The following is a 10,194-nucleotide window of genomic DNA, read 5'->3' on the forward strand; positions in this document are numbered from 1 at the left end:
TGGTTAGTGGTGGAATTTACTACCCTATTATAAGCAAATTCAGTATGAGGTAGTAAATCCTCCCAAGCCCTTGGATTCCCGGAAATAAAGCATCTCAATAATTGACCCAAAGTTCTATTAACCACTTCGGTTTGACCATCAGTTTGGGGGTGGCAAGTAGTAGAAAATAGAAGTTTTGTGCCAAGTTTCCCCCATAAGGTCCTCCAAAAGTGACTTAAGAACTTAGAATCCCTATCGGATACTATACTTCTAGGAAGTCCATGCAAATGAACAACTTCCTTGAAGAAGAGATTTGCAATATGGCATGCATCATCCACTTTGTGGCAAGGAATAAAATGAGCCATTTTAGAAAAACGGTCCACTACCACAAAGATGGAATCCTTACCCTTCGATGTCTTGGGTAGTCCTAAGATAAAATCCATAGAAATATCCACCCAAGGCATTGTAGGGATAGGAAGAGGGGTATATAAACCATGGGGTTGGACCTTAGATTTAGCCTTCCTACATGCTATACATCTATCACAGAAGGTATGTACGGATTTGCGCATGTGAGGCCAAAAGAAATGTTCATGCAATGTTTCTAAGGTCTCAGCTACCCCAAAATGTCCCATAAGCCCACCCTCATGAGCCTCTCTAACAAGAGATTGTCTTATGGATCCTTGGGGAACACAAAGTCTTTTTCCTTTGAAAAGAAAACCATTATGTAAGAAAAAGTCTTTGTGACCTCCCTTGGAACACTCTTGATAGATTAGAGAGAAATCTAAGTCATCATGATAAAGTTCCTTGATGTGATCAAAGCCTAAATATTGAACATTCAAAACATTTAACAAGGTATATCTTCTTGAAAGAGCATCGGCAACCACATTAATTTTACCTTATTTATGTTTGATCACATAAGAAAATTGCTCAATAAACTCCACCCACTTAGCATGTCTCTTATTAAGCTTGCTTTGGCTTTTCAAATATTTAAGGGACTCATGATCACTATGGATCACAAATTCCTTTGGAAAAAGATAATGTTGCCAATTTTGCAAAGCTCTAACAAGAGCATAAAGTTCTTTATCATAAGTGGAGTAATTGAGATGACTCCCTTTGAGTTTCTCACTAAAATAAACTATGGGGTGTCCTTCTTAAAGGAGGACGGCCCCAATGCCTATATTAGAGGCATCACACTCTATTTCAAATGTCTTAGCAAAGTTAGGAAGGGCTAGAATGGGGGCTTTAGTTAATTTATCTTTCAAAGTTTGAAAAGCGTTTTCTTGCTCTTGTCCCCACTTAAAAACCACATCCTTCTTTACTATGGCATTTAAAGGTGCGGCAATTGTACTAAAGTCTTTCACAAACCGCCTATAAAAACTAGCAAGTCCATGAAAACTTCGTACTTCATTGACATTGGTGGGTGTAGGCCAATGTTGAATTGCTGCAACTTTTGTTTGATCTACATGCACCCCTTTATGACTAACCATAAACCCTAGGAAGTCTATATGATCTAATGCAAAGAAACATTTAGCATGATTAGCATACAATTTCTCCTTCCTAAGGGTTTCTAAAACTTGTCTAACATGTGACTCATGATCTTCTAAAGACAAGCTATATATAAGAATATCATCAAAGTAAACCACAACAAACTTGCCAATGAATGCTCTTAAAACATGATGCATGAGTTGCATGAAGGTACTAGGAGCATTAGTCAAGCCAAAAGGCATGACCAACCACTCATATAAACCAATTTGGTCTTAAAAGCGGTTTTCCATTTATCACCATGTTTAATTCGAATTTGATTGTAACCACTCTTAAGATCAATTTTGGAAAATATTTTAGACCCATGTAATTCATCCAACAAGTCATCTAACCTAGGAATGGGATGCCTATATTTGATGGTGATGTTATTTATAGCGCGACAATCCGTACACATCCTTCGTGTCCCATCCTTTTTAGGGACAAGTATGACAGGCATAGCACATGGGCTCATGCTATCTTGTACCCACCCCTTAGCTAATAAATCCTCCACTTGTCTTTGAATTTCTTTGGTCTCTTGGGGATTGGTCCTATATGCAGGGCGATTTGGTAAAGAAACCCCGGGCATGAAGTCTATTTGGTGTTCAATCCCTCTTAGAGATGGTAAGCCTTTAGGAGGATCTTGAAACACATCTTCATATTCCTTTACCAAATGGTCCAAACATGTGGGACTATCCATAGCCGACTCATATTCACTAGGTCTAGGAATAGCTAAAAAAATAGGCTTGTGAGTAATTATTACCTTTTTAACTTGTTGGGAAGATATGAGAAGGCTTCTCTTGGAATTTTTTTATATCTTTTTCTTTCTCTCTCTTTTCTCTCATTTTGATTTGGTCCTCATGTACTTCCTTTGGAGAGAGAGACTTAAGAATGACTTTGTGTCCATGGAAGTTAAAAGAAATTTTGTTGGTAAAGCCATCATGAAATTTTTTTCTATCAAATTGCCATGGCCTACCTAAAAGTATATGAGTAGCTTCCATTGGAACAACATCACACAAGACCTCATCTTTATATTTGCCAATGGAAAATGTAATGAGGACTTGTTTGTTCACCACTATCTCACCCACCTCACTCAACCATTGTAACTTGTAGGGCTTGGCATGAGAGATGGTAGGCAATCCAAGTTTGTCTACCATTCTTGTGCTTGCCACATTCGCACAACTCCCCCCATCCACAATCAAAGAGCATACTCTATCACTAATAAGACACCTTGAATGAAATATATTTTCTCTTTGAGTTTCATCAAAAGGTTTTAAAACTTGTCCAAGCATGCGTCTTATTACTAATAGGTCACCCTCATGTGGGCTTTCACTTTCACTCTCACTTGGGGATCTAGAAGGTGAGGAATGTCTAGAAGATTCGGACCCATGCTCACTACTATCTACCCCATCATGCATATACATAGCTCGTTTAGAAGGGCAATTAGAAGCAATATGTCCATAGCTTAAGCATTTAAAATACTTCTTACTAGACGATTTAGGTGGTGATTTAGGCCTAGAATTGGAAGTGGAAGGTTTAGACTCTCTAGGTTTGAAAGTAGAGTCCTTAGAAGGGATATTTGAAAAAGAGTTATTTTTATTTTTCCAAAAAGAGTGGTAGTAGTTATCCTTAGAAGAATTTTTGAAAGCATTTTTCCTTGCAAGTTGATTTTCAATTTTGTTAGCAAGGTGCACCACATTTTCCAAAGAAGAATATTCTTGTAACTCTACCACGTCTTGTATGTCCCTTCGAAGGCCACTCACAAACCTAGCTATCTTAGCTTCATTACTCTCATCCATATTAACTCGAATTAAAAGCGTGTCTAGTTGTTTAAAGTAATCATCCACACTTAGCGCGCCTTGATGAAACCGTTGGAGTTTCAACATAAGGTCTTTCCTAAAGTGTGGTGGTACGAATCTAGCGCGTAAACATGCTTTCAAATCGTTCCAAGAGACCACGGGCGGCCTCTTGTGTAGGTCAATGTCCATGAGGTATTGATGCCACCATTGCATGGCATAGTCCAAAAATTCTAAAGAAGCTAACTTAACCCTATGCTCATCCCTAACCCCATTTACATCAAAAATTTGGTCAACCTTAGCCTCCCATCCTAAGTATACATTGGGATCACTTTCACCACTAAAATTAGGAAGTTTTACATTAGGAGAACAAGGGCCAGCCACATGTTGGCGCCTCTCTTCATGGTGATGATGTCTTGGCCTTGGATTGTCTTCATAATAACCATGAGAAGAATGGGAGTGCCTTGAAGAATGCCGAATAGGAGGAGGAGTTCTTCTCTCACGATTTTGATGCATTTCTTCTCGGTTTAACTCCAAACTTTGGAGTCGTGCTTCCATCTTCCTTATCACCTCAAGATAGTGAGCATTGGATTGTTTGGCATTCTTTAAGTCTTCATAAAGGGCTGCCTTTTGTGGGGAGCACGGTTTGGAGGACTCTCCACTAGAAAAATGAGCCATGAGCAGAAAATACACAAAAACAGAAAACAAAACAGTGAAAGAAACTTGTTAGACAAATAAAAACAGTGAGATATAGGTTGCTGGAAAATGCCCAAGAAAGCACTCAAACCACTCCAAGAAAATATTCTGTCCTCAACCAAGCCTTGCTTGTGGAATGGAGTAGCTTTAAGTGAAATATGTCACAACAAACCAACTTACTTAAGAACAAGTCTCCACACAACTTTAAGAAGAACAAAAAGACAAGCAAGAAAAGGTGTAAACAATAAAAGCTAAACCAAAAACAGAGAGCAATGTATGACAAACTAGAAAGAATATGAATGAAAGACAATCAAGAAAAATAAGGAACTCAATGAAGAAAGAAGGCACACAAAAAGAGTCCTAAAGAAAAGTGCTAGAGTAGATTGAAGAAAAAAGAAAACAGCTACTGGAAAAAAAAAATTTCTTAAAATGCAAACTGTGCTATGTTTACAGATTTAACTGTAACGATTGAAAGCGAACTGGAATGTGAAAAATTAACCACAGAAACTTCAATGTCTTAACTCAAAAATGGCACTGGAATGAGGTAAAAACAGTAAGCCAATTGAGAGAAATAAATTTTTCAAATTTGCTGCCCAATTACCGTATTCTTTTCGGCAGTATTGTACACTTTCCATATTTTATTTATCATTTTTTGTGTACTTGGAATTTTTGAGTAATTCTTTTTTCTATGCTTTTTTAACACTTTGAAGTATGTAAATCCAAATTTTCACAAATTTCCTATGAGCCAATTAATTGCAGTAAATTGAAAACAGTAGCACGTTTGTAAGAAAACAGAGGAGCCTATTTAGGAATGAAAAACAGTAGGATGAACTAACAAAGACATAATGGAAAGTATGTAAAGGAACTTGTATAGAATGAGAATACAAGCATGAACTCAAATCTAAAAATGAAAATTCACAAAGAATCAAGCAATAAACTCAAAAACAGAAAGTAAACCAAAGCAAGAAACAATTAAAGCAATAAAAGTACTACTAGAAGTAATGACAATTATGGAATAACATGACTAAGACAAAACTTGACATGATTACAAAATTAAAAGACATATAACAAGATATAACAACAAGTGAAAGGAAGCTTAAGGTCAGCTCTAGGAAGGAGAATGCCATTCCAAAAGAGCAGCCATACTCATATGAACATTGAGTGTTAGAACCCTTTTCACAAACACATGGTGTAACAAAAGAAAACAGCAAGAAAACTCAAAATAAATCCTAAAACAGAATGGTAAACAACTTGAATTAAAGAGCTCTTGAAATGTAAAGTGCAAAACAACTCAAAATTTAAGCAAAAACAAGCCTAGACTCTAGATACCACATGATGTGCATGTAACAACAAGAATACATGATTCTTTGACATTCTTAGGAGCAACTTGAGCTGGTTTTGCAAAGGCACTTTACTTTAGAATTGGATCAATGTTCTAATTCAAGAACTCACCAAGACTTAGCACCAACCAAGACTCATATGGAAGTCCATATATTGTCAAATGGAATCAAACAACAAATATGAAGAACAAGGAAGATAAACCGAACAACAATGAAAAGAAAAGCTACTGAACCGAATAGAATAAATGGAAACCAAGCTGGAAACAGAAATGTAAACGGTAGAACATGAAGAAAAACACTAGGAAATTAAGCTACCGAATGGAAATTGAAGAAAAGGAAGAAGAACACTTATAGAAGAAGCTTGCTGGATTTTGAGAATTGGAAGACCACTTCACGCCACTTGGTTCCTTGATCCAAGATAAGTGATGGAGTGCCGCCACTTGAAGCTCACCATTGCTCTCAAGATAAGGCAAAGGAAGAAGAAGACTCAAGACTCACAATTTCTCTCCAAATTTGAGTATAGTCTCTCTACTATCAAATTCCAATCTGAAAAATACAAAGAGAAGCACCTTATTTATAGCCTATGAGGTGCTGAAAATGCAAGCTAAATGAGACACAAATGCTGATGGAATTCGGCGCCAACTACACAATGAAGGAAGTGTGACTTTCCTTCCTAGTTTGGCACCTCCTAACTCCTATCTACACTCCCCCCTAACCTCCCTTACTACTTACACCTATTTATTACATCTGCACCCCTATTCTATAAAAGAAATAAGAAGAGCCATCTTATTATACTCTTGTCCCAAAGCTCTTGCCATGCTCCTAGTAATTCTTTGGGCTTGGACCCCTTGTTGGGCTTGGGCCCCTTGTTGGGCTTGGGCTTCATGGGCTTGAGCATCCTCTACTTGGTTTCCATCACAAGTGGACCGGACCCTTTAGGGTAACCGAGGCTAAGGGGAACGGTTCGTACAAGCTTGAGACTCTGGAAGGAGGCCGCATTCCACGTAGCTGGAACGCAGCCAATTTAAAGTTTTATTTCAGTTAAAAACACTATGTAGTACACAGTTTTAAAGGGGACACTCTTTTTCCCTCTCGGGGGTTTTTTAATGAGGTCACCCAAGTAAAAAAGAAGTTCAAGAATGCATTGTCTCATCTTTCCTTTTCTCGCAGTGTAAAGAAACGCTAAAAGGAAAGGGCGTGGTTCATTAAGAAACGAACTCGCCCCAGCGGTGTGTAGACACCTCAGCAGGAGGGACGGGGATATCTCCTCTGGGCGTGGGCACCAAGCGAACGAACCAACTTGGACGGATAGACACCCCAAAGGGAGTGGCGGGAACACACTCTTCAGGCGTAGGCGTCAGGTTTGGAAGGTACGTATAGTAAAGTTAAAATCTGGGCGCTTAGTCCCTGGGCAGGGGTTAACGGATTCCTTCGAGACGCCCCCTCCCCAGGTAAGAACGGCTAGCCCCGGTGTCCGACGTCTAGACACCAGGTGGGGCCCCGAAGGCTGGGTCCACTGGGAGGTTCAGCAGGACAGGGTGGAGTCTCGTTAGGCTCACGGATAAGGGGAGTCGAGGAGGGTGCGGCATCGAGGCAGGGCGTGGAGGCCTCAGGCCTCGGCACCCCAACAGTAAAGATGGACCGAAAAAGGTGGTTTCCAAGCCACACCCCAGTTACCAGTAAGGAGAGGCCCAGTTCACGAGGGACCCGTGCATGGGGTGTAGGGATCACTGTAGTACGCACCACCACCAAAGAGCCACTGGGAAAGAGACGACTCGTATGGGTCACGTCCCAGGGGTGATCTGCATGCATGGCACGTGATTTGGGCAAGGGGCGCCCAGGGCGGATGACCCCATAGATTGGGTGCATGAGTTGGCACCCAAGTGGTCATCCTGCGTCAGACGCGCTTCGGTAGGGTAGCCTTACGCAGTGAGATGGCCCTAAGACTGGGTGATAGTGTCGTTAAGGCGCGCCTACAGTATGCTTAAGTCACAGTTAGCAAGAGGGGTAGAGACACTGAAAGGTATATAAGGGGAAACAACAAACATAACAAGGTACGTTTTTTGTTAGTACGCATTACGCATTTCTAAGAGAAGCAACAGAGAGAGAGAGAACACACACACAGTGCTTTCAGAGTTAAGAGTTTTGGTGTTTCATTGCCCGAGAGTTTGACTTGAGCGTTGAAGTGCAAACTGCCGCGAGGGCGCCCTTTGTCTCTTTGTTTTCAGGTGATTCCATCGGAGGAAATGGACGTAGGAACGGAGGGCTCTCGGACGTGAAGTTATTAGAGGTGCACAAAGACGTTTAGGTCAACTGGCGGGAACAAAAATAATAATATTTTATAATATATAAGTGGATATAAATTTTATTTTATAAATCAATTTTATAAGATAAAATTAAATTTAAAATATATTAAAAATTAATATGATATGAAATTCATTTAAAATCTATCTATTTAAACTAGAATATATTTTAGTAAGAATTGGTTCAAAGATCAACATAATATATATTTCACTCACAAGTTCGTAGCCACGTAATTAATGAGAATATGCGATTAACAAATATACCATTAAAAGTGATGGTGAAGCCTTGAACCATTTTATTTTCAATATTTTTTGGCTTACAAAATTGATTAAATTCATCTCTTGTATTTTGATTGTGGAGCTAAAGTAAGCATGAAAGTGAGAAGATGTGTTGATGTGAAGTGATATGGAGAAATTGGTTATGACATGAGATGCAGTGCAAATGAGTACACACACTGCAATTGACGATGGCGACCTGTGAGGGCGGTCCACTCAGCCCACACCTCCACGCCACCACCTTCCTTTTATCCACTTCCAACTTTCCTACGTAACATCCCTTGTCTTGTTCCTTTTCTATTTTTTTTACTCAAAATAAAAAATATACATTACTATTACAAACATACACACTTAACCATGATTAATAACATAATAAATATAATAATTCTTCAACTTTATAACTAGATTGTGCGTGTAGTGTTTTCTTAGTAAAATCATTTTATTTTGTGATTAGTATCCCAACACATTTGTTAATATACATACAAATAACTAAAATAGATAAATGTTTTTTTATTATATTCTTTAATTAAAATTATAGCTTTACTTCAATATTTTATACAATAACTTTTTTCTAAAAGTAAAATTCCGATGTTAGTTAAAACACATCGCAAAAAACATATTAAAAATATTACGCATATATTTTGCCTAATATATTGCATTCTTTTACAATTATATTAAGCATATTGCTTCAATTTTTGCAAGTGTCTTATGTTTATGTAACATTCCTAAAATACATCGTAGAAAGACTATATCATACAATATAATATATATTTAAATATATATATATATTTAGATCATTCATAAATTATTACAAAATATATAATCTTTATACGAAATTTAAAATATATACATACATATATTAAAAAAAATATTTAAAAAAAAAGAAAAGAAGAATTTCTTTAAAAATTAATTTGATGTTTCACCACTTATAACATCATAAAACTTTGAATTTAAAAGATTTCATCCACAAACATATCAATAATTATACATCCTCAATTTTCAAGGTACTAAATACCTAAATGTCTACAATTATCTTATGTCCCATATTATTAATGCTAGAAATCCACTGAACAACACGTATACACTCGACTCTACTTCTAGAAGGCCAATGTATTGAAATTAAATTCAGAGACATGTACCTGTCATAGTATTATGTTCTCATCACAACAGAGTCTTCCCTCTAGGAGATTCATTCTCATATGATACAGGTAGATCCATATGATATACTCTGATTAGTTCTTTCAAACCTTAGATTTAGTCAAATGAATCTTCTTCAACTCTCACCACCTGATTACTTTTTATCTATATGATTACAATCTCCTACCAATCTCAACATGTTATTTCCTTTCCTAAAAATACTATGTCTTGGTCACACTTTTACTTGATTCGTCAATATTTCACACATCCGTACATCATTTAATCACACATAAGTTTAGATTTTTAAAACAATTAAAAAAAATTAAAGAAAATTGCATAAACACATAAACTAATAGTTTCAATTACACTTATAAATAAATTTACAAAAAAGTGAATTAAAACAACAAACAATTATCAAAGCAGTCTTCCAAAAGCACATTTCAAAATTTAAGTTTTTTTAGCTTGAGCGAAATTAACCTCACTTAAAGAAAAATTTTCTTAATTAAGCAAAAATTTCTTCACTTGAGTGAAATTGAGACCGAGTACAAGTTAAATTCTAGTAATACTTTTGTTTAAACGAAAATCCTCACACTTAAAAATTAAAATAGACTAAAACGAAACCTAAAATATGCCTCGGACTTGATTAGCTACAAAATGTATAATTAAATTTATTAATTTATTATTATACAATTTTAACATATATATATATATAATGAGACTTTAGTTCAGGAAATAATTAAAATATGTGTTAAAATTGTCTAAGAGAGTTTAGGGAAGATGAAATCAATTTATTTTATAATTAAATTGTTTAATTTTTATAATTCAAACTTTCATTTTTAATTTTCTATTTATATTTTATTAAATTTATTTCAAATGAAATAAAAATAAAAATATTACTTTACTAAAAAAACATAGATTTTATTTATTAAAAATATAAATTGGGTAAATCTGTCTTAAAAAACAAAAGACAGATATGAAAATCATTTTATTAAAACACAATAACTATTTCTACTAATTTTAAAACATATTAATGTGAATTCAATGTTCTTGAATATTATTTATAAATAGACGAAATAACATAAGAATTGTTGCTTTTATTAATATAAAAGGAAGTTTCATAAATCAATTAGTCAGTTAGTAATTTAGCTT

This window comes from Phaseolus vulgaris, chromosome 3 (genome assembly GCF_000499845.2).
Source record: "Phaseolus vulgaris cultivar G19833 chromosome 3, P. vulgaris v2.0, whole genome shotgun sequence".
NCBI classification, from domain to species: domain Eukaryota; kingdom Viridiplantae; phylum Streptophyta; class Magnoliopsida; order Fabales; family Fabaceae; genus Phaseolus; species Phaseolus vulgaris.